The 25,975-nt window shown below is 46.9% G+C and overlaps 1 protein-coding gene across 1 annotated transcript in view; it reads left to right on the top strand.

The window, feature by feature from the left end:
• The first annotated feature begins 8,899 nt into the window (after positions 1–8,899).
• MGAT5 (alpha-1,6-mannosylglycoprotein 6-beta-N-acetylglucosaminyltransferase) overlaps positions 8,900–25,975 on the top strand; it is a 236,132-nt gene continuing 219,056 nt past the window's right edge. Inside the window, exon 1 of the mRNA XM_068245938.1 lies at positions 8,900–9,103. The gene's annotated coding sequence lies outside the window, so the exon portion shown is untranslated. The remainder of the gene's footprint in view (positions 9,104–25,975) is intronic.

Below are 25,975 nucleotides of genomic sequence, written 5' to 3'. Positions count from 1 at the left end.
GAGTATAGGTAGCCAGGTATAGGTGCCCCCAGTATAGGTAGCCAGGCATAGGTGCCCCGAGTATAGGTAGCCAGGCATAGTTGCCCTGAGTATAGGTAGCCAGGCATAGTTGCCCCGAGTATAGGTAGCCAGGTATAGCTGCCCTTAGTATAGGTAGCCAGGTATAGGTGTCTCGAGTATAGGTAGCCAGGTATAGGTGCCTCGAGTATAGGTAGCCAGGTATAGGTGCCCCCAGTATAGGTAGCCAGGTATAGATGCCCCCAGTATAGGTAGCCAGGTATAGTTGCCCCGAGTATAGGTAGCCAGGTATAGTTCCCCCGAGTATAGGTAGCCAGATATAGGTGCCCCCAGTATAGGTAGCCAGGCATAGGTGCCCCGAGTATAGGTAGCCAGGCATAGTTGCCCTGAGTATAGGTAGCCAGGCATAGTTGCCCCGAGTATAGGTAGCCAGGTATAGCTGTCCTTAGTATAGGTAGCCAGGTATAGGTGCCCCCAGTATAGGTAGCCAGGCATAGGTGCCCCGAGTATAGGTAGCCAGGCATAGTTGCCCTGAGTATAGGTAGCCAGGCATAGTTGCCCCGAGTATAGGTAGCCAGGTATAGCTGCCCTTAGTATAGGTAGCCAGATATAGGTGCCCCCAGTATAGGTAGCCAGGCATAGGTGCCCCGAGTATAAGTAGCCAGGCATAGTTGCCCCGAGTATAGGTAGCCAGGCATAGTTGCCCCGAGTATAGGTAGCCAGGTATAGGTACCCCCAGTATAGGTAGCCAGGTATGGGTGCCCCCAGTATAGGTGCCCCCAGTATAGCTGCCCTTAGTATAGGTAGCGAGGCGGGGGTTGTCCCTGGTTTGTGCTGGAACTATGAGTTGAAACGCAGGACCAGGACGTATGTACATGCAGCAACATAAGTATCATGACTGACCCGCCTGGCCCACCCATGGAAACAGGCAGCCTGTGATTCTCTGTGCACAGGCCCCTGTGTGAGTGCGGGTCCGGTCGCAACCATGGGCCCTATGCCACTGTCTAGAGGTAAACATTAAACTTCATATTAAGTTTCTGGGAAACTTATAATACCAGTTTTTAAGTATGTAGTAAGTAGCACAATCCATCACTTCATCCTTTGCATTACAGCCAGGTGTGAGGGTTTTATTACACTGTTTAAATAAACAAGTGTGCTGCTCACCATGTAAAAAGCAGCTGCTTGAAAATCCCCAGCAAACAAGGGACAGGGGAAGTTGTAAACAATGAGCAGTTTCTCTGGACAAAAGCCCACAAGGTAAAAAGAAATAGTTCCTCCCCTCCAGTTAAACTCCGGCCTGTGACTAGACTTGTACGAATGTAAAAATATTGCCTGCAACACAGGAAAAGCAGGGAAGCATGAAAACATGACTTAGGGCCCTTTTCCACTACAGCGTTTGCGATTGCTTAATCGCAAAACCGCAAACCGCTAGTGATTTGTCAAATCGCTACAGTTTGCTTTTAACATAGGAATCGCGGTAGGTCATTTCCACTACCGCGATTCGTTTTTGACCGGATCGCGATCGCGCGGCGGAGCGATTATTGCCGTGATTTTGCTATGCAGTGCATAGCATAGCAAAATCGCGGCCGCGAACGTCGGGGAATCGCCGGTAATTGCGATTCAGCAATCGCTAGCGTTCAGCGTGAACGCTAGCGATTGCTAGTGGAAAAGGGCCCTTAGAGAAAAGATCTTTCTCCATGATATTGCAAGTTTAGATAGGGTGTACAGGGTAGAGATACTTCAGGTGTAGACATGGCCGGATTTCAGGCAAGGCCGCAAGGGCCATGGCCTAGGGCACCAGGAAAGCAAGGGGCGGGCTCTGGCCAGAAGGGAACCAGTAGCAATTAGCCTGCCAAATTTTCGTCCTGCTACACAGAGTTTGCACATAGCAGTGGACGGCTACCAACAGCCAGATTTGGCAATCGGGGGATGAAGGGGCAGCAAAAGACACTTACGGTGATCATTGAGCAGCTTGTCACTTACCAAAAGCTCTGTCCCTCTTTCCTCCTCATTTGTCCCTCTTTCAGGACTTTTTCCCTATTTCTATGTAAATATATATATTTCTCTACTAAAAATGTGTTTGATTGACTCTAAACTTTATTCCCATCCTTTAAATTGATATATTACTAATTTTAAAATATTAATATGAAGGAAAATGAACCAAGATAGAAAGGATCAGTGTGGTTTGAATTATAAAACAACATATTTTTCTTATGAAATCTTTATTGTATGCGTGACAAGTGGTGTGACGGGGGCATGGTCAGGGGTGTGGCAGGGGCATGGCTTAAGTTTCCCTCTTTCTCATCTCAAAAAGTTGGGAGGTATGATTGCATTGTAAAAAAACGTAATTCACAAACCAGAACATGGTGAGGATGGACACATCTAAAAAGGGCCCATAGGAAAACAAGAGGAGGGGGTGGCAGAGGAGGAGATGGCTAGATAGTATCATGGAAGCAACAGTGGCGTACAAAGCGGGTAGTGCAGGGAGTGGCACACCCCTGGTCCCAGCAAGCAGGGGGGGGGGGGGGTGACAACCAGCCCCCCTGCAGCTGCAGTGTCCGGGTAGCGGCTGCCATGCAGAGTATAGCACACAGCTGGAAGACGTGCACTGCTGCTATCTCACCTGCTCCCTGGGGTCCAGCTATGTCAGACTTCCAGTCACCGCTAAGCTCTACCCCTAGTGCTGGCATCGCTTCCTGCACTCGCAAAATCACATGATGCAGGAAGAGAGCGCCAGGCAGTAAGGAAGAGCTGAGCAGTGACAGGAAGTTTCATATCGGTGGACTCTTCGGTGGAGCAGGTAAGATTAGATAACAGCACATCTTCCAGCTGCACTATACTCTGCATGGTTAACTATACTGGGGTGTGGGCAACTATTCCAGGCTACCAATACTGGGGCCTGGGGGCAACTATTCCAGATTACTTATACTGGGGGCAACTATACCAGGTTACCTATACTGGGGGCACCTGTACCTGGCATTACCCACCGTGGCACACTTAGCACTCCACACTTCCTTCTTTCGTTTTTTTTGGGGGGGGGGGGGCGCGGGGGAGGGTGTCATTTAACCTAATGGGGACCACCATAGTACGAATCTACATCCAGCAGGTGGTGCTACCGCTCTGATGACGTAGATTCAATGTCCGCGAAAACGAAGCGTCCCGCCGCGATCGTGCTGACATCTCACCTCAGTGATCAGAAGCCATTGCGTATGGCTGCTGATCACGTGATCACTACGATCGCCGGCGGACCATAGTGATCACCAGTAAGAGCTGCGGCGGTAAGGGGGAAAGAAGAGGATACAATCACCTTCCTGCCGTTCCCCCGAAGATCGGCACTCCCTTCCGCTCAGGCCAGCATCCCCGCTTGCTCTGCCGTAAGTATTGGGTCCCAGCTTGATGACATCATCAAGCCGCGACCCGGAGCTGAGCAGCAGTACAAGCGGGGATGCCAGCCAGAGCAGAGGATTCCACAGTGGCTCGTCGCTGGAGCCTGGGAGGTGAGTAAAGGCTGCTGGCTACAGGGGGCAGCATCCTATAAAGTAATAGGCAACTGTGCCTGCGTACAGTAGGGACAATTGTCTCTGTGTAGCTGGGTCCGTGCTTTTTGCTACTGCGCATGTGCGCAGCACGGACCCAGCCTCACACAAGCAGGAGGACAGGGACAGGCGGGCGTGTTAGCGGGCGGGCAGGTGCGCGGCGGACGTGCGTGACGGGCAGGTGCGCCCATGCGCGCGGCAGGCACGCGGTGACAGACCTAGCTCGTTTTTAAACTGGCTAAGGTCACTAGTATCACATAAATAGGCAGTTACCTGGCTTCTGTGCAGGCTGGTCTGGCTTTCTTCTGGGTGGGCTGGCCTGCTGCCAAGTTATCTGGCAATCTCCCCATAGCATTCCCTGACCTTCTAGTGGACCACTTCCTATGCTCTCACTGGCCTTCCATTGAGGCACCACAACTCCCAGCATGCCCCCATAGAAAAACCACAACTCCCTGCATGCCCCCATAAAGGCATTGCAGTGCCCAACAAGGCACAGCAGCACCCAGTATGCCCACATAGAGGCACCACAGCACCAGCATAACCCTGAATGATACACCACAGCTCCCAGCATGCCCACCATTGAGACACCACAGCTGACTTATCCTGGGGGACATCCGGGGCACCCCAGAATAGATATGGGGTACATGCCACTGATCTTTGGGGCTAGCAACTCCCTTGGTATCCACTGTAACAAAGAAATGTTTTTCTTTAAAGGTTATTATGATGTTGCATATATTTTTTAGAGCAGAGAAGTTCTGAGTTCAGGTCCGCTTAAATGATAACTACTATTCAAAGCATTTATAAATGGGATTATTATCGTTATAGGACCAATAAAGAGGAAATACTGTAGTTGAGGGTGTGCCCCTGTGGCCCAAGAACCCTGGAGCGCTCGAAACTTCTGCACCCCCTATTGCTACGCCACAGGCGGCTTGTGCAGTAGAGCAGACCTAACTGGGCTCAGCTATTTCTGTAGGAGCCCAAGCAGAAAGCCGCTAGCGCGCATGCCCACAATGAAGACACGTGGACTTTCGAGGGTCCCACCGCCTCTGCTGACGATTTAAACTTCAGAACTCACATCTGTGCTGTGGTGAAATCATCCTATTTCCACCTGAAGACCATCACAAAAATCAAGAACCTCATCCCCCCAGAAGATCTGCCAACCTTAGTCCATGCCTTCATTACATCCCGACTGGACTACTGCAATGCTCTCTACACTGGCCTTCCAAAAAAGGTCTTGTACCGCCTACAGCTAATACAGAATACTGCTGCCAGACTGCTAACCAACCAACCCCGTCACTGCCACATAACGCCAGTCCTGCACTTCCTTCACTGGCTACCTATAAAATGTATGGTCCTATTCAAGATCGGCCTACTGACATTTAAATCACTAAATAATGTGGGCCCTGGTTACATGAAAGATATGTTACAGATGCGTTGTAATCCCTGCAATCTCAGATCCACAGGTTCTAATAATCTAGTCATACCCAGAGTCCACTTGGAAACCTTTGGTCCCAGAGCCTTCTGTCATGCTGCCCCTACGTTTTGCAACTCCTTACCCCAGCAGATCAGGACAGCTCCATTCCTGGACATGTTTAAATCCAGACTGAAAACCCACCTGTTCAGTTTGGCATTTGCAGAAATATAACTTTTCATACAGCCTTATCAATCCCTGCCATGTACTGATGAGGACCACAAATCCGAAACAGGCTGTCTACATGTGGGTTTGATATGGCTGTGTAAAACTTAAAGCTATATGCTTGCTATACACCAGCGGCTCTGGATGGTTGCTCTGGATATTTAGTAGCGGTGCACTGTGGGTAACCACAAATGTTCACTTATAACTGAATTATTGCAAATTTCCTTCTGTTTTAAGAAGGCAAATTACACCAAGCTTTGCTTTTTTAGTAGGAGGGCTTTTTGGTCCCTTTTATCCCCCCCTTCATTCCTAGTAGTTTGGGTCACCCTAAGCTACTTGGTTACTCTGTTGTACTGGTCCAAGCCCTATTTCATACAGCCTTATCAATCCCTGCTATTTAATGATGAGGACTAAAGTCTGAAACAGGCTGTCTACATGTGGGTATGATATGGCTGTGTAAAACTTAAAGCTATAGGCTTTCTATACACCAGTAGAGATAGGCCGAACGGTTTGCTGGTGAACGGTTCCTGGCGAACTTTGGTGGTTCGCGATCGCCTGGAACAGGCGAACTTTTGCGGACGTTCGATTTGCCCCATAATGCACCATGAGGGTCAACTTTGACCCTCTGCATCACAGTCAGCAGGCACATTGTAGCCATTAAGGCTACACTAAGCCCTGGAGCCTCACCCCCCCTAATATAAGGCAGGCTCGCCGGCCATTACACTCACTCGTGTGCCTGCTAGAGACAGACTAGGGACAGTTGCTGCAGACTTGTTCTCCTAGAGACAGATTAGTTAGGTTCTTGGCTGCTTAGCTTGCTCCTGGCTGATTGTTATTGCTTTTATAGCACCCCTCAACAGCTCTTTTCACAACTCATCATGTACTTTTTTTTTTTTTTCTGTGTGTCAAACTGACACTTTTGTTGCATGCACAGCCTTGCTAATTCATAGTGTGTGTGCCACTGCCAGCAGCCCAGCACATTCAGTGACTACCCGTGTGTGTGACAGGGAGCTGCACATTGTACTACCCAGTACTGCATATACCCAGTACCTGTTGTGTTTACTTAACCCACCTCGTCACTGCATATACCTAGCTTTGTGTTGAGTGAACCCAGCTCACTGCATCTAACTACCTGTTGTGTTCAGTGAACTCACCTCACTGCATATACCTAGCTGTTGTGTTGGGTGAACCCACCTCACTGCATATAACTACCTTTACTGTTGAGTGAACCCACCTCACTGCATATAACTACCTGTTGTGTTCAGTGAACCCAGCTCACTGCATCTAACTATCAAATTTGATCAAATTTCAAATTTGATCAAAACTATCAAATTTGATCAGCTGGACAGTCACTGTTGTTCTATCATTGAGCTACCACAGCCCGGCGACCATATGGGCTTGAAAACCGCCACGGCCTACACTCTGGCCACGGTGCGCACCAGTCCAGCACGGCCATCACAAAGCAAACAGCTGTTTGCGGTGCGTTACACAGTGAGTTTGGTGCGTCAGTGTGAAGCAGAACTCTAATTACACTCCCTGATTGATGTATATGTTGTGGCCAAAACCAGAAATTGGCCAAAGTGGGAATTGGCCGGCCATTTCTAGAACTGGCCGATTTGACGTCGGCCAAAGTCCAAAATGCTGGGAATTTCTGACATTGGCTGGCCAGTTTGCAAAGTGGCCTAATTAAACTGGCCAAAGTCCAAAATGTACAAATCCCAGACTTATTTTCCATAAACGTGAACCAGAATGATTAGACACAGACGAGGGGGAATTAGATAGGGTAAACTCTCTAAATACAGGGTGCATTTCTCTATGCTTTCCTTTCGTCTTGTGCAAGAGTTCAGGTCCACTTTAACACACAGACACTGAAAAATAGGCTTATTTTCCATAAACGTGAACCAGTTAGTACATTTATTATTGGACGCATTGTAGACTGCTACACAGAGCCAACTGCTGTTGTCGCCATTGTCTGCTCCTAAGAAGCAGTACTGCTACAAGTGCAATGCATGCCTATACATCCCAATACCTACACCGGAGCTAGCACTGATTCTGCGAGCAACAAGCTGCCTGGATACCTCAGCAATAATGCAGCGGCGGGGATCGGTGAACTGCTGGGGGCAGAAGATGGAGAGAATGCAGAGACGGAAGGCGGCGCCGGCGAATTCAGCTGCTGCCGGCAGCGTACAAGCCAGCCCCTGGTCCTTGCATGAGAGTGGAGTAAGCAGCCGGCCTGCTGACGAAACACCAGCAGCATTAAAAGAAGCTGCAGGAAGGTGAAGAGGACTAAGGGAAAAGCGTCAGCAGCAAGGGAAAGGAGGTACATTGTGGCGGGGAACGGAACTTCGGGACTTAGCCGGCCACATCTAGCCAGAATGCATTCTGGACGACCAAAGTCCGCAAAAAGTTCCCATTTCGCACACTGGCCGCTTCAGCAAGCCATTTCTAGCTTTGAGTCGGCCAGAACCCGAAAGTGGCCAGGCTTCGGGTTCTGGCCGTAACATATACACATGCAAGATGTTTTAAAGCACGTTAGGCCTGCAATTTAGCATTCAATGTGATTTCTGCCCTTAAAACGCTGCTTTGCGTCACATCCAGATTTTTCCCCGGGACTTTTGGCATGTATCACACTCCGCCATGCCCCCCTCCAGGTGTTAGACCCCTTGAAACATCTTTTCCATCACTTTTGTGGGCAGCATAATTTTTTCTATTTTTCAAAGTTCGCATCCCCATTGAAGTCTAATGCGGTTCACGAACTTTTCCGCGAACCGAACCTTCCGCGAAGGTTCACGAACCTAAAATCGGAGGTTCGGCCCATCTCTATACACCAGTGGTTCTGGATGCTTGCTTGGCTTTACAAGGGTGAAAAGGGATAATGTGCATATTCAGTGGTAGGGCATTGTGGGTAGCCACAAATGTTCACTTATAACTGAATTATTGCAAATTTCCTTCTGTTTTAAGAAGGCAAATTACACAAGCTTTGCTTTTTAAGTAGGAGGGCTTTTTGGTTCCTTTTATCCCCCTATACATTCCTAGTAGTTTGGGTCACCCTGAGCTGCTAGGTTACTCTCTTGTGTGAATAGTGAAGACTTTATCCTACTACTAACTACTGAATCTGAGAGCGCTTTGAGTCCTATGGGAGAAAAGCGCTATAGAAATGTTATTGTATTATATTGTATTGGTGAAGCATCTTTATGTTTCAGAGTCTTCCCCCTCCTGAGGCAAGAAACCCCTCTGGCATTTCTTCCCCCTACTGGGTCACTTTATGCAACTACCAAGTTAAATTACATTCAGAATTTAAAATGTATTGGCCAAAGTAACAGGAGTCTGATTGTATGGTAGTCATGCCATTGGCCACATACTCCCTGCTGTCACTTCCTCTCACTGCCCTTCTCAGTTCACACAGTGACTTACAGCACTGACTGCTTTACAAAGACACTCTACTCCTGCTGCTGCTACTACTACTACTACTAGTAGCATCAGATCCCGCCCACATTGCCCCGATTGGCCAAGCCCCTTCTGCCGCGCTCTCCCATAGGCTAGGCAAGCTGTCAGTGTGGCTGTCAGCGTGTGCCACTGCACTGCAGCGATAGGGGGAGTCGCATGACGTCACTTCGGACCTGTAGGCTGTGGGAACCGAGCTGCACGGCGGCGGGCTCCCCTCTCCTGGCGGGCTGCGGTGGTGCGGTCCGGCTCTGGTGTGAGCAACGCTGTGACCCGCCTCTATCGCCCTGCGTTGTGCGGGCTGTCAGTGAGTCGCTGTCGCTGAGCCGCTAGCTGGATTTGTGCAGAGTGGAGTATACGGCTGGAGCGTCCATGGAGCATGGGAGAGGGTACTGGGCCGCCTCCTGAACGCTGCGTGCCTGTGAGGAGAGAGCCCGGGGACCATGACATTGCCAGCCCGCAGCAGCAGGTAACCCCCCTTACCCCCTGTGCGCTGCTCATTGCCTAGCTGGAGGGAGGGGGTCAGCTGGCCGCCTGCCATCCATTCTACCCTCTGCTATATATGCATTAATTCCCCCTGCTACGTAGCCCATCATTATCACCTATATATCGCATCATCATATCCTGCTCCCATCATCACCCCCTGCTATATATCCCATCATCATAACCTGCTCCCATCATCACCCCCTGCTATATATCCCATCATCATAACCTGCTCCCATCATCACCCCCTGCTATATATCCCATCATCATAACCTGCTCCCATCATCACCCCCTGCTATATATCCCATCATCATAACCTGCTCCCATCATCACCCCCTGCTATATATCCCATCATCATAACCTGCTCCCATCATCACCCCCTGCTATATATCCCATCATCACCCCCTGCTATATATCCCATCATCATAGCCTGCTCCCATCATCACCCCCTGCTATATATCCCATCATCATAGCCTGCTCCCATCATCACCCCCTGCTATATATCCCATCATCATAGCCTGCTCCCATCATCACCCCCTGCTATATATCCCATCATCATAGCCTGCTCCCATCATCACCCCCTGCTATATATCCCATCATCATAACCTGCTCCCATCATCACCCCCTGCTATATATCCCATCATCATAACCTGCTCCCATCATCACTCCCTGCTATATATCCCATCATCATAACCTGCTCCCATCATCACCCCCTGCTATATATCCCATCATCATAACCTGCTCCCATCATCACCCCCTGCTATATATTCCATCATCATAACCTGCTCCCATCATCACCCCCTGCTATATATTCCATCATCATAACCTGCTCCCATCATCACCCCCTGCTATATATCCCATCATCATAGCCTGCTCCCATCATCACCCCCTGCTATATATCCCATCATCATAACCTGCTCCCATCATCACCCCCTGCTATATATCCCATCATCATAACCTGCTCCCATCATCACCCCCTGCTATATATCCCATCATCACCCCCTGCTCCCATCATCACCCCCTGCTATATATCCCATCATCATATCCTGCTCCCATCATCACCCCCTGCTATATATCCCATCATCATATCCTGCTCCCATCATCACCCCCTGCTATATATCCCATCATCATAGCCTGCTCCCATCATCACCCCCTGCTATATATCCCATCATCATAGCCTGCTCCCATCATCACCCCCTGCTATATATCCCATCATCATAACCTGCTCCCATCATCACCCCCTGCTATATATCCCATCATCATAACCTGCTCCCATCATCACCCCCTGCTATATATCCCATCATCACCCCCTGCTCCCATCATCACCCCCTGCTATATATCCCATCATCATATCCTGCTCCCATCATCACCCCCTGCTATATATCCCATCATCATATCCTGCTCCCATCATCAGCCCCTGCTATATATCCCATCATCATAGCCTGCTCCCATCATCACCCCCTGCTATATATCCCATCATCATAACCTGCTCCCATTATCACCCCCTGCTATATATCCCATCATCATAACCTGCTCCCATCATCACCCCCTGCTATATATCCCATCATCATAACCTGCTCCCATCATCACCCCCTGCTATATATCCCATCATCATAACCTGCTCCCATCATCACCCCCTGCTATATATCCCATCATCATAGCCTGCTCCCATCATCACCCCCTGCTATATATCCCATCATATCCTGCTCCCATCATCACCCCCTGCTATATATCCCATCATCATATCCTGCTCCCATCATCACCCCCTGCTATATATCCCATCATCATAACCTGCTCCCATCATCACCCCCTGCTATATATCCCATCATCATAACCTGCTCCCATCATCCCCCCTGCTATATATCCCATTATCATAACCTGCTCCCATCATCACCCCCTGCTATATATCCCATCATCATAACCTGCTCCCATCATCACCCCCTGCTATATATCCCATCATCATAACCTGCTCCCATCATCACCCCCTGCTATATATCCCATCATCATAACCTGCTCCCATCATCACCCCCTGCTATATATCCCATCATCATAACCTGCTCCCATCATCACCCCCTGCTATATATCCCATCATCATAACCTGCTTCCATCATCCCCCCCCCTGCTATATATCCCATCATCATAACCTGCTCCCATCATCCCCCCCTGCTATATATCCCATCATCCTACCTGCTACCATCATCCCCCCTGCTATACATCCCATCATCATAACCTGCTCCCACCATCACCCCCTGCTATATATCCCATCATCATATCCTGCTCCCATCATCACCCCTGCTATATATCCCACCATCATACCTGCTCCCATCATCACCCCTGCTATATATCCATCATCATAACCTGCTCCCATCATCACCCCCTGCTATATATCCCATCATCATCACCCCCTGCTTTTTATCCCATCATCACCCACTGCTATATATCCCACGCAGCGTTTTTTACTGTAGTGTGAACAGGGCTGGATTCCATTGACAGGTAGGAAGTTGTAACACTCATGTCGCAGTCCCTGTTGGGAAGCCCTGTAGCACTATTTTGTTATATAGACACATTTTGTGTGTTTACATGTAAGAAAAGATGGTCACCAAGATGCTTAACATTCTGGACTGAATACAACTTGTCTGTGACTTAGAACTCAGCCAATCAAAATCGTCAGGAAATACTTTTGGCTCAATTTGCATCCAGTTTCAATGCAAGCCAGAGTTATTAAAATCTCATTGGCCATCTATAGTTGCATGTAAGCAAACTGAAATTGTTGCTGGTCTGCCGATGAAATAGCCTATCTGTCGAATCTGCTTACATTCAGTGACAAATTGATAGGCAGGAGGCTTAGGGAGGGGAAGGGGATAGTAAAATTTCGTTGGAGCACTACCACTATTCTGCGTAACCTGTAGAGTGAAATTGGAAGAATTGCTTTTCTTTTTTATCAGCAAGTTAGTGCGGAAGTAAAGGTTACTAACCAATACAGTCCTTTCAGTTTCACACATTACAGCAGCACGGTGGTGTAGTGGTTAGCACTCTTGCCTTGCAGCGGTGGGTCCCCAGTTAAAATCCCAGCCAGCACAACATCTGCATGGAGTTTGTATGTTCTTCCTGTGTTTGTGTTGGTTTCCTCCAGGCACTCCGGTTTCCTCCCACATCCCAAAAACAAACCGATAAGTTAATCGGTTACGCACATGACTATGGTAGGGATTAGATTGTGAGCCCCTCTGACGGACAGTTATGTGACAAGACCATATACTCTGTACAGCGCTGCGGAAGATGTCGGTGATAAATGTAGTAATAATAAAACATTAGAAACCTAATGGCACATTCCTCCTTTCTTTCCTTTTTTTTTTTTTTTTTTTTTTTTTTTTTTTTTTTTTACTAGAACAGTATAACAAAGGGTTACACACAGGAATTAGAAGCTCCCTGCCAGCAAAGCTGGATGCATCCGAACTGTGGATAATGTTATCTTGTGTTTACTTGATTGTATCAAGTGAGGAATATGACACATTCTCTGACTGTGCAGAAGCTCCTGGACACAGAGATACTGAAAGTATTTCTGCCTTCAATACAACATGCATAAGGCCTGGTGCACACCAAAAACCGCTAGCAGATCCGCAAAATGCTAGCAGATTTTGAAACGCTTTTTCTTATTTTTCTGTAGCGTTTCAGCTAGCACTTTGCGGTTTTGTGAAGCGTTTTTGGTGTAGAAGATTTCATGTATTGTTACAGTAAAGCTGTTACTAAACAGCTACTGTAACAAAAAACGCCTGGCAAACCGCTCTAAACTGCCGTTTTTCAGAGCGGTTTGCGTTTTTCCTATACTTTAAGGCAGAAACGCATCCGCAATCCAAAAAATGCCTCACCCTGGGAGTATGCTTTTCTGCAAAACGCCTCCCGCTCTGGTGTGCACCAGCCCATTAAAATACATTACCCAAGCGTATCCGCAGCCGCAAGCGGATCGCAAAACGCAGCCGAACCGCTCTGGTGTGCACTAGGCCTAAAACCAGTTATGAATAAAATGCAAAGGCAGCTCTCAAAGCAAACTGTACTTTTGGGAACTTGTAATTTCTAAATGAATAATACTTGTGCACAAATGCAAATATGATAACCGTATGGCATATAAAAAGTAGGAAAACATCTTTTTATTGAATATTATGTCCGGGTTTTTATACCGCTTTAAAGGAATTGCTTTGGAAAGAGCTGTAGAATGATGAACTTCACTGTGCAGCTTTGAGTCTTGAAGTCCAAGATGTACTCTATTGATCATTCGCTGGACTTATTGCGTCACCCCTTTGCTTCCATACTTTATCGCACATGGGCTATCTTGATGTTTATAAGCGAACTTTCTGTTTGGCAGGTTTGGATGGTCGGAAATGACGATTTCTGATTCAGCGGAAATCCCAATTTCTGCCAACGTCGAATGCTTCTGATTACCGTATATACTCGAGTATAAGCAGACACCCCCAACTTTTAACTTGAAAAACACGTGGAAAAAATGTTTGGTCCAAATATAAGCCGGGGGTGGCAAAAGCCACAACCACAACACCACTCACAGCCATGGCCGGCCACAACCATATATTATAAAAGCAGCATAAATTCAGCAGATTGCAATAATAAGCCAGAACATAGGCCTACAATGGAGATGGGCGTGCAAAGAACTCCTGTTGCAAAGTTTAAGCTGGTGTAAAGATAAACCAAGGAATGCAGAGCCACATAGTCATGTATCTAAAACTTGATATAGGAATGCCAGGATTCTCACCACTCAGTAGACACTGTCCCTGTATGCCTTCCAAGGCTACAACTTCAGATGAGGTTAGCTGGGACCTCCCACGGAAATGTCAAGTGTGCGGTCTACCTCAAGATGATGCACAGCTGTGCATATAGTGGGGGTTAGTAGTGACCTGAGTATAAGCCGAGACTCCCACTTTTGGGACACTTTATTTTTTTTTTATTTTTTTTGCATTCTCTAATTGGCCAAATGCTTTTGAGTTGACTCTGCATTCTCTGGTCCAATGCTTCCGAGCTCTCTATTTAGGCTAAATTACAGAGTTGCGGTAATGTATTATTTCTGCAGAAATCTGATCCTCGTTTTCTGATTTCCGATCGGAAATATGGAAATTTCATTTCTGTGGAATCTGAATGGGCGTCCCTAATGGCAGGGCAGGGTTTCGAGATAAAATGTCAGGCTGAATGCTTGAAGGTTGTTGCCAGTCACTGGATTAGCCCTAAGTGTTGAAAATGATTGCGGGGTCCTTCTTTGTGCATTTAATTACTCACTCAGGAAGAGAATTTCTAGGTGGTCTGCATTTCAGAAAGTGTTCAGGTTGCACTTCTGGTTAGTTTTGGAAATTCCTAGATGGCTATGAAATGGTCAATTGTGTTTTTATCACATTAAAGCAAACTTGTGGCTCTGTTAGAAGGAAAAGGTAGATACGATGGTAGAGGTCCTCTTCAGCTTTCCGGCACGTGACCGTGCTCCCGTACGTGAACGAGCGCAGGCGCATGTTGGATTGTCCAGTAGCACGCAGCCGCTTGTGTTTGGCAAAAACAGAGCCTGAGCTAGTAGCCTATGCTGCTGTGCAGGCGCGAGCCGTCAGGTGCATGCGCAGTGCAGCCGCGCTCCATTGTCTAGCCCTAGTCAAGGGGATTTGTGAGCGGATGGGGGAAGCCTCTAGATCATTCATGTCAAGCTCCGTTCCGCGGGCCAAATTTGGCCCCCAAGTGGTTTTCCAATGTTGCATTATGTTTGGTCCACTCTAGACCACCAGGAATTCTATATTGGAGGTCAAGCCCTAGATCACCAGGGAAGCCATAAAGAAGAGGTAGGGAAAATCACTAGACACCAGGGAACTGTATAGGGGGGGTGGGGGGGTGGCACTAAACACTGGGAAACTATATAGAAAAGGGAGGGGTGCATAAGACCGAGTTTAAAGGGTACCTAAACTGAGAAGGATATGGATTTTTCCTTGTAAAATAATACCAGTTGCCTGTCCTGCTGATCCTGTGTCTCTCTAATAATTTTAGCCACAGCCCCTCAACAAGCATGCAGATCAGGTGCTCTGACTGCAGTCAGACTGGATTAACTGCATGCTTGTTTCAGGTGTGATTCAGCCACTACTACAGCCAAAGAGATCATTAGGGCTGCCAGGCAACTGGTGGTATTGTTTAAAGGGAAACATCCATATCCGTCTCAGTTAAGGTTCCCTTTAACTGTGTATGGGGGAGAACCAGGGAATTGTATAGAGGATAGGCGGCGCTAGACGCCAGGGAAGTGAATAGAGGAGGGAGGGGGTCACCAGGCTCCAGGGAACTGTGTAGGGGAGAAGGGGGGGGGGGCACTAGACACCAGGGAACAGTATAGGGGAGGGAGGGATTAAGGACCACTAAACACGAGGTAACTGTATTGGGGGCATTAGACATCAGGGAACTGTAAGGGAGGGAGGTGGCCACTAGTCTGAGTTTGACCCACAACTTGGTCCCCTTGTTCAATTTCAGCCCACTTTGTATTTGAGTTTTACACCCCTCCTTCTAGATCCTAGGTTCTTAACGTGTGGTACGCATACCCCAGGGGGTACTCCTGATGTTTCCGGGGGGTACTCGGGCTTGATGTACTTAACCAAGGATACCAAATTTAGACTTTTTAGAAAATTATAAATCTTGTTTCAAAAATACCAAATTTGTATTTTAGCTAATTAAAAGCAATGGTAAATGCTTGGAAATTGTTTAGAACCAAATATCATGTACTATGATTAAATATATATTTGAAAAGGGGTACTTGTGATAATGGTATTTATGCTAGGGGGTACTTGGTGAGTACAGGGTTTTAAATGGGGTACATACCAATAAATTGTTGAGAAACACTGTTCTAGATTATCCAGGCCAGTACTGTCTATTTGGAGCATTTTTTTCCCCTGCTGGTATACTTTAAATTTAAAAACAAACATTAGTCGAGCGGCCCACGAATCTTGCTCACGCGTTTCACTTTTGCTGTCAGGAAGTGTAGCATTATATAGTGTGTTCTGGGCACACCTGGCAGCGGTATAAATCTCCTTTTGTCATGGAGTCTGCGCTGTCCCTGTTATCTGAATACTGAGCGCTCTCGCCTTGCTGTGCTACTCTCTTCATTAAATCTTGGCATAGGGAAGATCTGCGTGGAGTTTCTACGCTCTCTCCGTGTTTGTGTGGGCTTTCTGCGACCACTCAGGTTTCCTCCCACAACCCACATGCATATTGGTTAGTTAATTGGCTGCCTTTAACTTATCGTTAGATTGTGGTTGGAACATGAGATTACGAGCCCTTCAGAGGAGCAGCGCCCCCTTTTACACATTTAGTTCCAATATTTAAAGAGGAACTGTAATCAAGGATTGAACTTCATGACAATCAGTAGCTGATATCCCCTTTCCCAGGGGAAATGTCTACCTTTTCTCGAATAGATCATCAGGGGGGTCTGTATGGCTGATAATGTGGTGAAACCCCTCCCACAGTGTGATGTCAGGCCCTAGGTCCTGACAGTTTCCTGTATGTGAGCCTTGTTGCATTGTGAGAAATACCGGTAACATCTGTTTACAACTGCCAAGAAACCAGAATCTTCCTCTGTGCATATGTGTACTGTATATCTCTAAAAACTTTTAGCCTATCGTATTGTTATAGATAATGGCAGTTGGTGGTTTGTTTTTTTTCATGTCTTCCAGTAGTAAAGATTATGAGGTATAGGCTGATTGTGAATCAAACATGAACAAATAACATGGTGAATATCAATCACCACTTCTTTTCTATTTATTTTTAACTTAATACATTGCAATGTATTGATGGTGTTTTTTTTTTTTTTTCCTTCCCCTTTTCGCTAAAATTCCACTTGAATTTGCATATGATTTGCTGATTGCTAGGGCAGTTTGAATAACAGGGTAATCGGTGCCCTATTTGCACTGGTGCTACAGCATTTTATTTTTACCCTAATGCAGTGCTTGCAGCATTTGTTTTGCGATTGGGTTAAAATGGACCTGAACCCAGAACTCCTCTCCGCTCTAAAAGATACACAACAGGATAACCTTTAAACAAAAAAACATTTCTTTGTTCCAGCTGATACAAATCCTAAAATAAATCTGCACAGTTTCTACTTCCTGATTCATGGAAGCAGACATATTAACATCCTGTGCTTTCAAATGAGCTTATCTGCTTATCTGCCATAGGCAGTTGTGACATGTGGGGATATCAAATTACAACTTGTGATTAGACACACATGAGGGGGGATTACACAGGCTAAATTCTTTGAATACAAACAGGGTGCATTTATGTATGTTCCTTATGTCTGTGCAAGAGTTCAGATCCACTTTGAACACCCCCCCCCCCCCCCATTGGAAATCCCAATCAAACATTGTAATCATTGCCTAGGAAGAAGGGAGCCTCTGGAAACCTGCAGGGGCTTCCCACGTCCACCTGGACTCCACCATTGCTGCCTGTGGACCCCTATAACGTATCCGACATAAGCTTGTTGGATATATATTTGTGTGGCTATGGCTGCGCATACTAGTGGCTTAATGTACGAGCGCATTATGAGTAGTGCGTGTGCAAACTTTGAGAGGGTCCGGGGCAGTGGCGCCAGTTGTGGGAAGCCTCTGGAGGGCTTTAAATATGCCGTGGCCAAATTTCGGAGCAAGGTGAAGCTTGAAAGACGTCCCACCCTGCGCCTGCTGAACGTCCGGGTGACGTCAATGCTATTCCGCCTCTAAGGGGGGGGGGGGGGGGGGAGGACAGTTGTTTTTCGAGCTCCGGATATTTACGGCAGCCAAATTACCTTGTTTTTTTCTAATTTGAGCTTCGGCAATTGCCGGCACCAAAGTTATTCACTGAACGCCGCTATTAATGTTACGGCTTATGTCGCGACCAAATCATTGCACCAAATCTCATCTGGAGGTTCCAACGGCCTTCCTCCTCTTGGGCAGGTATCTAATATATCTTTTTTGTTTGTTCTTTTTTATGCCATCTCGTGTTCTATAGATGGCAGAGTTCAGTGCTCTCTGGAAAGAGCTGCTGGAAAATGTCGGTAATGCACAATAACAACCTGGGAGGGCTTGGTATCTCCCAGCACTTCCTCCCTGGGCACACAGGTCTTTTAGCTGGCAGGGAATGGAACTTTCCATCATCCACCCGCTCAGACACACCAGTCATTGTGTCACCAGGGGTCCTGTTCACATCATGAGAGCGGATGCAGCCTCTGTCATTATCCAGTGTTCATGAGCTGGGACAAGGCTACTACTAACTCTGCCTCATATGTGCTATTATGTAATGAGCATAAAGATCAGATGCATGCCCCTGCCACACTCGCCCTGCACTAAACTGGGTAATTATGCCCAACATATAGTGGCTGGATAGAGTATTGGTCAAGGGCTTGGCCTTTGACATGGGAGACCAGGGTTCGAATGCTGGCTAGAGTCAGGCCCTATTCAGTAAGGAGTCCTAGGGCAATACTCCTAACTGCACGGTGGCACCTTGTGAGCATCCTTAGCGGAAAGCGCTGTACAAATGTTAAGATTATTATTTATTAAATTATTGGCCCTTATCTAATTGGCCTGAGCAGGGTGACCTAACTCAAACAGTGGGCCCTCTTAGGGCTTGTTCACCCTGAGCGTTTGGGTATTTTTTTTTTTTTTTTTTGTAAGTGCTGGCGATTTTAGAAATCGCCCTAAAAGCACTTGTGCAATGATTCCCTATGAGAGAGTTCACATATGAGCGGTTTGATTGTGTTCTACTTTAAAAAGCGCTGCCTGTAGCATTTTCTGAGCGCTTTAGGTCAATGGAAGGTATAGGGAAATCTCAAAGCGCTTGAAAAAACACTTTGTATAGCGACTTCTCCAGCGCTTTCATGAATAAATACCTTGTATTTATTCATTTGTGGGTGACAGTTCACTTTTTGACTGACATCAAGAAGTTTTAAATCAGGATAATACCATTTATTGGCTAACTAAAAATGAATAAAAATAAACAAGCTTTCGGCCTTGCAGCCTTCGACGGGCTTACATCCTGTTAGTTTGCAGGCTGGTGGTACAGACAGCTATATACATGCAACATCAAAAGGGAAAACCGATATTTTTCAAGCATAAATACATGTCATTAAGATGCCTTAATTGAAACAGAACATTTAAATGTGGTGAGAAGTTGTTAGCTGAGATAAGGATCCTTGTTTACTCCATGCTCACAGACCTGGGAGTTGGACTGACACAGAGGTATCGTAAATTCTGAGTTCACAAGTTCAGCTATATAGGCTGAGAAAGAGTTCTTGTCCTTATTCAAGCCCTTGTCCACAGCTTTGAACCAATTTATAAATTTTGTTTCTGCTATTAATCGATCATTTGACATTTTTGAAGCCACTCTTCAGGGCAGTGACACGAAGATCATCCATGCTGTGTCCGTTGGAACGGAAGTGTATAGCAACTGGGAGTTCAGATTTGGCATTGTTCATAGTGTGCCTGTGTCCATTCATACGTTTGAGCAGAGTTTGTCCAGTTTTTTTTCCCACGTACATAATGCTGAATACACACGTTGAGATTTCCCGTTCGATTCCCAGGATCGAACCGATTATTTCCAACATGCTCGATTCGGATTTCTATCGTTTCTGCCGTCGATTTGGCATACTTAACATGCAAATCGACGGCAGAAATGATCGAAATCCGAATCGAGCATGTTGGAAATAATCGATTCGATCCCGGGAATCGAACGGGAAATCTCAACGTGTGTATTCAGCATAACATTGGGGCATTTAGCACACATGATCAGATATACCAGATTGGTGGAACCACAGGAAAATGTACCTTGTACTCTGTACTCCTGTTGTGAATCTGGTATCGTTAACCTGTCAGTGAAGTAAATGTGTCTGCAGGTCCCACATCTTTTTTGTCGGCACGGTGATGTTCTGTTTTGTTGAGGCCTATTCAAAGAGCTCCTGACAATCATCTGTTTCAGATTGTGTGGTTGGTGATATGACAAGAGGGGAGGTTCAGGGAATATCTTTCTCAGTCTGTGATCCTTGTGTAAAAGGGTTCCTTAGCAATCCTTAAGATTTCCAGGTGTGTGTTGTAGGTGACAACCAAAAGGGGCACGTTTCTCTTTCTGGTTTTGCTTATATTTCAGGATGCTGGCTTTCCTGATTTGGTCCTCAGCCATAGGAAGACTGTAACCTTGTTTAATGAAAGTGTTCTTAAAGGAGTTCTGTGGGGGGTTGTGGAAGAGAAAAACGGACACTTACCTTGGGCTTCAATCAGCCCCGTGCAGCGGTAATGTCCCACGCCGTCCTCCTCCCATCTGCCGTTCTCCGCCGCCGGCCCCGGTCTAAGCGACATGGGATCCGACTGCGGCGGCGCTAGTGGCCGCGCACCCGCTCGCTTCCGCCTGCGTCATCGGAAGCTTACTGCGCAAGCGCAGTACAAGGCTCCGTTGTACTGCGCCTGCGCAGTAAGCCTCAGATGACGCGAGCAGAGGCACGGCAACGCTCATTATTCGTCTGTATGTCAGACGAATAATAGCCCGGTGCCGGCTGCGGAGAACGGCGGATGGGAGCAGGACGGCGTGGGACATTACCGCTGCATGGGGCTCATAGAAGCCCAAGGTAAGTGGCAGTTTTTCTCTTCAGAAACCCCCACAGAACCCCTTTAAGGCGATCCAGGTGCTTGTCTCTGTCCATCCTGTCAGAACAAATCCGGTTGTACCTTATAGCTTGGCTGTAAATTAGAGTTCTTAGGAAGTGAAAAAACGAATCGCTCTGCAAAAGTTCTTAAGTGCTTACACAAAATCGCTTCAACGCTCAGAAAACATGGGGAATCGCTGGAAAAAAATTGCACACAAAAGCGCTCGCTTGCGATTTAAAATGTGAACAAAGCCTCAGCCCTCGTTCACGTTAGGTACCGCAGATGGCCATGCGAGCGGAATGCTACGCCCGTGATCGCAATTCATCTGTGCTGCTGTGTTGCGCTCCTGATCCCATTCACTACAGGGAAAAAATGCACTTTGGTAAAAAAATTCATGCAGCAGTGTGATCGCACATTGTACTGCTGCACAATGCATCGCAGCGCATGTAGTCTGAACATCAGACAGTGCTGTCTAAGCACTTCTGATCCTGCGTGTCGCAAGCTATAAGCGTTGCCGAAATGAGCACATAGTGTGAACAAGGTACAAAAATCTGTAAGGCTGTTGCTGAGGGCTCATTTAGTGGAAGTGGGGAAAATGGGACCGCAGACCCTCGCCCAGCTCTGGGTGCTGCTACCTTGTTAGTTATGCTGATTGTTAAAGTCCCTGAACAGTACATAGAATAAAAAAAGTCACTTACATGGGGCTTCCTCCAGCCCACCGTAGGCCGCAAGGTCCCCCTGGCTCCTCTGTGTCCCTCCGGCGGCTCCCGTGTCGGGTCGGCTCTTCCTGGATCTTGACAATCATTGTCATCACGGCGGCCGGCGTGACAGTCCTGCGCATGCACGGTTTAGAGTTAGAAAACCGCGCATGCGCAGGACTGTCACGCCGGCCGGTGTGATGACGCATAGTGGCCGGCGTGATGACACCAAGCGTCAAGATCCAGAAAGAGCCAGTCTGACACACGGCCCACGTGTCGCCGGTAACGGGAGCCGCCGGAGGGACATGGAGAGGAGCCAGGAGGACGCCAGGGGACCTCGCGGCCTACGGTGGGCTGGAGGAAGCCCCAGGTAAGTGACATTTTTTATTCTATGTACTGCTCGGGTCCCTTTTAAATCTAACCACCTAAAACCCTTTTTCCTAACACGAACCATCCGAACACAATACACAGCCTGTACACTAATCTTAAGGCTGCTTACACACAGGGACGTTACAGGCGCACGTTAGTGCGCCTGTAACGCTCCCCCAACGCACAGCAATGTAACACAAGTAGGCTGTTCACACAGCCCACGTTGTGTTACATGTAACGCTGCACGTTGTCCGGAAAGTGCAGCATGCTACGGCGTTGGAGCGGCTATAGCTGCGTTGGACTGTTTGCACATGCTCAGTGGGGGGCAGAGAGGAGGCGGGGAGAGCCAGCTACAGTAGCCGCGCACATGGCTACTTAATATTCACTGCACTGGAGGCAGCTGATTGCCGGCGGGACCACGTGATGCGGATTGTCTCGCTCCGCATCACGTGGTCCCGCCGGCCAATCAGCGCCACTCTGGGAGACCTTATAGGGATAGAGCCGCCTAACGCGGCTCACTCTACCGTCCTCTCTTGCAGCACCATACGTTGTGTTAGGTGCACGTTATGCGACTTTAACGTGGCACCTAACGCAACGTCTTGGTGTGCAAGTAGCCTGAAGTGAAAAAAACTCATGTAGTATGGATAAGTAATAGAACTTTAGTAGCAAAGAAAAGTCTAATTTTAATTTTAAGATTGCCTTTTTTTAAATTTTATTTCATAATTCTGTCATTTGCAATTACAAGCCACTCTCTGTATTTTAAACTATAAAACAAACAGAGCTGATGACCCCCTATCCACCTGCAGGACAAATCTTCTCCAAATCTGCACCGTTTCTTTGATGTAGTGCTACAAAAAACAAAACTGTGGCGGAGAGCTTAGAGAAGCTCTTTTGCATAGATAACTGATGTTTCTTAAAGGGACCCTGTAAGCAAATTTTCAGCCATATTTCTTCTATCCTATAAGTCCCTATACCTGTCCTAATGTGGTTTGGATTACTGCAGCCTTTTCTAGTTGCACAGTCTTTTTATTTATCTAATCTTCTTTTCTTTGTCAAGCGGCGGAAGCGGCAAAGAGGGATCCAGAAGATCAGTGACTCGATAGGTGTTTTTTATTGTACAAATCCGGACAGTACAGATTCTCTTTAATTCTTCCCTTTCTGGAAACAATGAGACTCCTTCTTTTATTTATTTATTTTTTCTTTGCTGCTAATGTTCTATTTCTTAGCTGAACTACACATACAATTTATCTGATACGTTTATTTTCACATCAATTCTCTTTAAAGGGCAACCATGCTAAAAACCGCTTTGAATATATTGCACCCACAGCATAATAAATAGAAAAAAACAACCTACTTGTTGAAAGCTTCAGATGAGTGGACATTAGACTATAACTGGATTATGCTGGGAATACACCATTTGTTTTTTCGGCAGATAGATGGTGCGATAGATAATTTCCGACATGTCCGATCTTACTTTCCATCGTTTTACCGCTCGCTTTCTGATAGAAGTGACTGGAAATTAGTAAGGAAAAGATAAGAAAATCAAGCGGAAAAACGAATCGAAAATCGATCGAGCGGTAAATCGACTGAAAAAATGCATTGTGTATTCTCAGCATAAGATTGAGCTCTGAGGACAGTCAGGCTAGATTCACAGTGGGACGTTGCGTTTTAATGCCACGTTAAAGTGGCACCGTAAGCTTACAACGCAACGCGCCCAAAAAGTGGCAACGCAGCGTTACCGTCGCATACAGCAGATACAGTAAAAAATACAGGCAATGAAAAGTATGCTTCCAAGTCATTACTGAGCATGTGCAAACAGTCCAACGCAGCTAATAACGTGTATAACGCACTGCATGCAGTACTTTTACTTAACGTGCAGCGTTAGACACCAACGCAACGTGTGCACTGTGAACCGGGCGTTGATTTTTCATTGCAGGGAGTTATTCTGCGTTAAATGCTGTTTTAAAGCGCAACTTTCAACGTCCCACTGTGAACTTAGCCTCAGTGATATGACTATGTACTCTGTAAAGTGCTGCAGAAGATGTCATGTCTATTTAAATACATAATATGTTAGGACATTACACTATGATTATGATAGGGATTAGATTGTGAGCTCCTCCTGAGGACAGTCAGTGACATGACTATGTACTCTGTAATGTGCTGCTGAAGATGTCAGTGCTATATAAATACATAATATGTTAGGACATTAGACTATGACTATGGTAGGATTAGATTGTGAGCTCCTCCTGAGGACAGTCAGTGACATGACTATGTACTCTGTAATGTGCTGCAGAAGATGTCAGTGCTATATAAATACATAATAATATGTTAGGACATTAGACTATGACTATGGTAGGATTAGATTGTGAGCTCCTCCTGAGGACAGTCAGTGACATGACTATGTACTCTGTAATGTGCTGCAGAAGATGTCAGTGCTATATAAATACATAATATGTTAGGACATTAGTCTATGACTATGGTAGGATTAGATTGTGAGCTCCTCCTGAGGACAGTCAGTGACATGACTATGTACTCTGTGAAGAGCAACGGGAGATGTTGGTGCTATATGCGTTAAATTCCAGTTGTCGTTGTTTTTTTTTTTTTTTGCCATCTTAAGGTGGCCATACACTCGTTAGATTAGCAGCAGATAGATTAGTAACATTTTTTTTACTAGGAACAGATTTCCCATAGATTTCAGTATGAAATCTATTGAAAATCGATCTGATGGCATTTTTTTGCCATCAGATTTCCATTAGGGCCAATGCAAAATAAGCAATCTCAACAGATCGACCTAGATTTTCCAGCCTGCCAGATCGATTGAAATCGTTTAAAATTGGCCGCAAATCGATCGATTGGTCAATCGATTTGCAATAGACCAATAGATCGATCGGCCAAAAATGGTCTTGAGTGTATGGGATCCTTTATGCGGTTAGAGCGGTAAAATGCCCGCAGTTAACAGTCCTCACAACCGTCTGTGTAAAGGATGTCTAAAAATAGCTACTTTGTAACCTTCTGCTATATTTGCCTATCAACTCTATACAAATCCCAAGACTGTGCTGAAGCCCGCCTCCCCCTCCTGCTGACACATGTCTGGCCTTCCAGCTTATCTCCTATACCTATTGTGTAGGCAGAAAGAGGCCAGTCCGTCCTGCTGCCCTGAATATAGATCCACCTTCACACAGCAGAGCTGTCAGCATGCAGTATAACTGTCTGCCTTCCCATGAGCTCACCCTACCCTCCTAATGTTGGTTTCCCATTGCTATGGCCTATAGATCCTGCCTTCTCATATGCAGATGCATAAGCAGATGCTGCAGGGGTCACCCTGCATAGGAAAGACTGTAGCAGCTTTCTTGTGGTCACATGGTCCCCCCCCCTCCCCCCCACCTCCTCTGCTGCAGACCTCCATTCGGTGATTCCCCTATAGCCCTGTCTGTGGTGTACAGCTAGGCTGCAGAGGGTATAGCAGCCAGGGAGGGGGATTGGACCCCACTCCCTCACCTGAATCCCCCCGTCCCTGATTTCCCCCCCCCCCTTCCAGCTATTACCTACTTCCTTCCTCTGCTCGCCACGTGACTTCCTGCACTGCCTGCCACTGAAGTATAGAGGTATAGAGAGTATATAAGTCACACGACGAGCGGTGGAGCGCAAGGAAGGTAATTGCTTCCCAGCTAGCTGCATTTGCAAATAGCTGGAGGGGGACAGGGGACCCAGGTGAGGGAGGGGGGGGGGATCCGACCCTCCTCCCCACCGCTGTGCCCGCTGCCCTCCTTCCTGGCTGCTACCCCCTCCAGCTTGGCGGCCCCCAATGGCCAAGGCTGGGGGCACGGTTTTTAAACCGCACACTGTAAATGTATGCTGCAAAAGGGCAACACTGATCCGTTCGCGTTCCTGTTTTTGAAAACCGGAGCCCGGATTGCGTTCTGCAACCATACCTAGTGTGGACTGAACCTTATCCTTTGACTGTACGGACATCATACTGTTTGGTTACTAGCCTTGTTCTGTTCTATGGAGGGTAGCCTGAGTCAGTCGTCAGTTGTTACCTACAGTAGGAATGCTAAAGGAAGTTCATGTGAGAATGATGGAGGGAGCGGGAGAGCTGAAGAGGAGTTCAGCAGTATTGGAGGACACTTGTACACAATTTTAGATTTATGGTAAAGTGTGTTATAG

This window comes from Hyperolius riggenbachi, chromosome 7, assembly GCF_040937935.1.
Source record: "Hyperolius riggenbachi isolate aHypRig1 chromosome 7, aHypRig1.pri, whole genome shotgun sequence".
Lineage (NCBI taxonomy): Eukaryota > Metazoa > Chordata > Amphibia > Anura > Hyperoliidae > Hyperolius > Hyperolius riggenbachi.
This window is presented reverse-complemented; position numbering and strand designations above follow the sequence as displayed.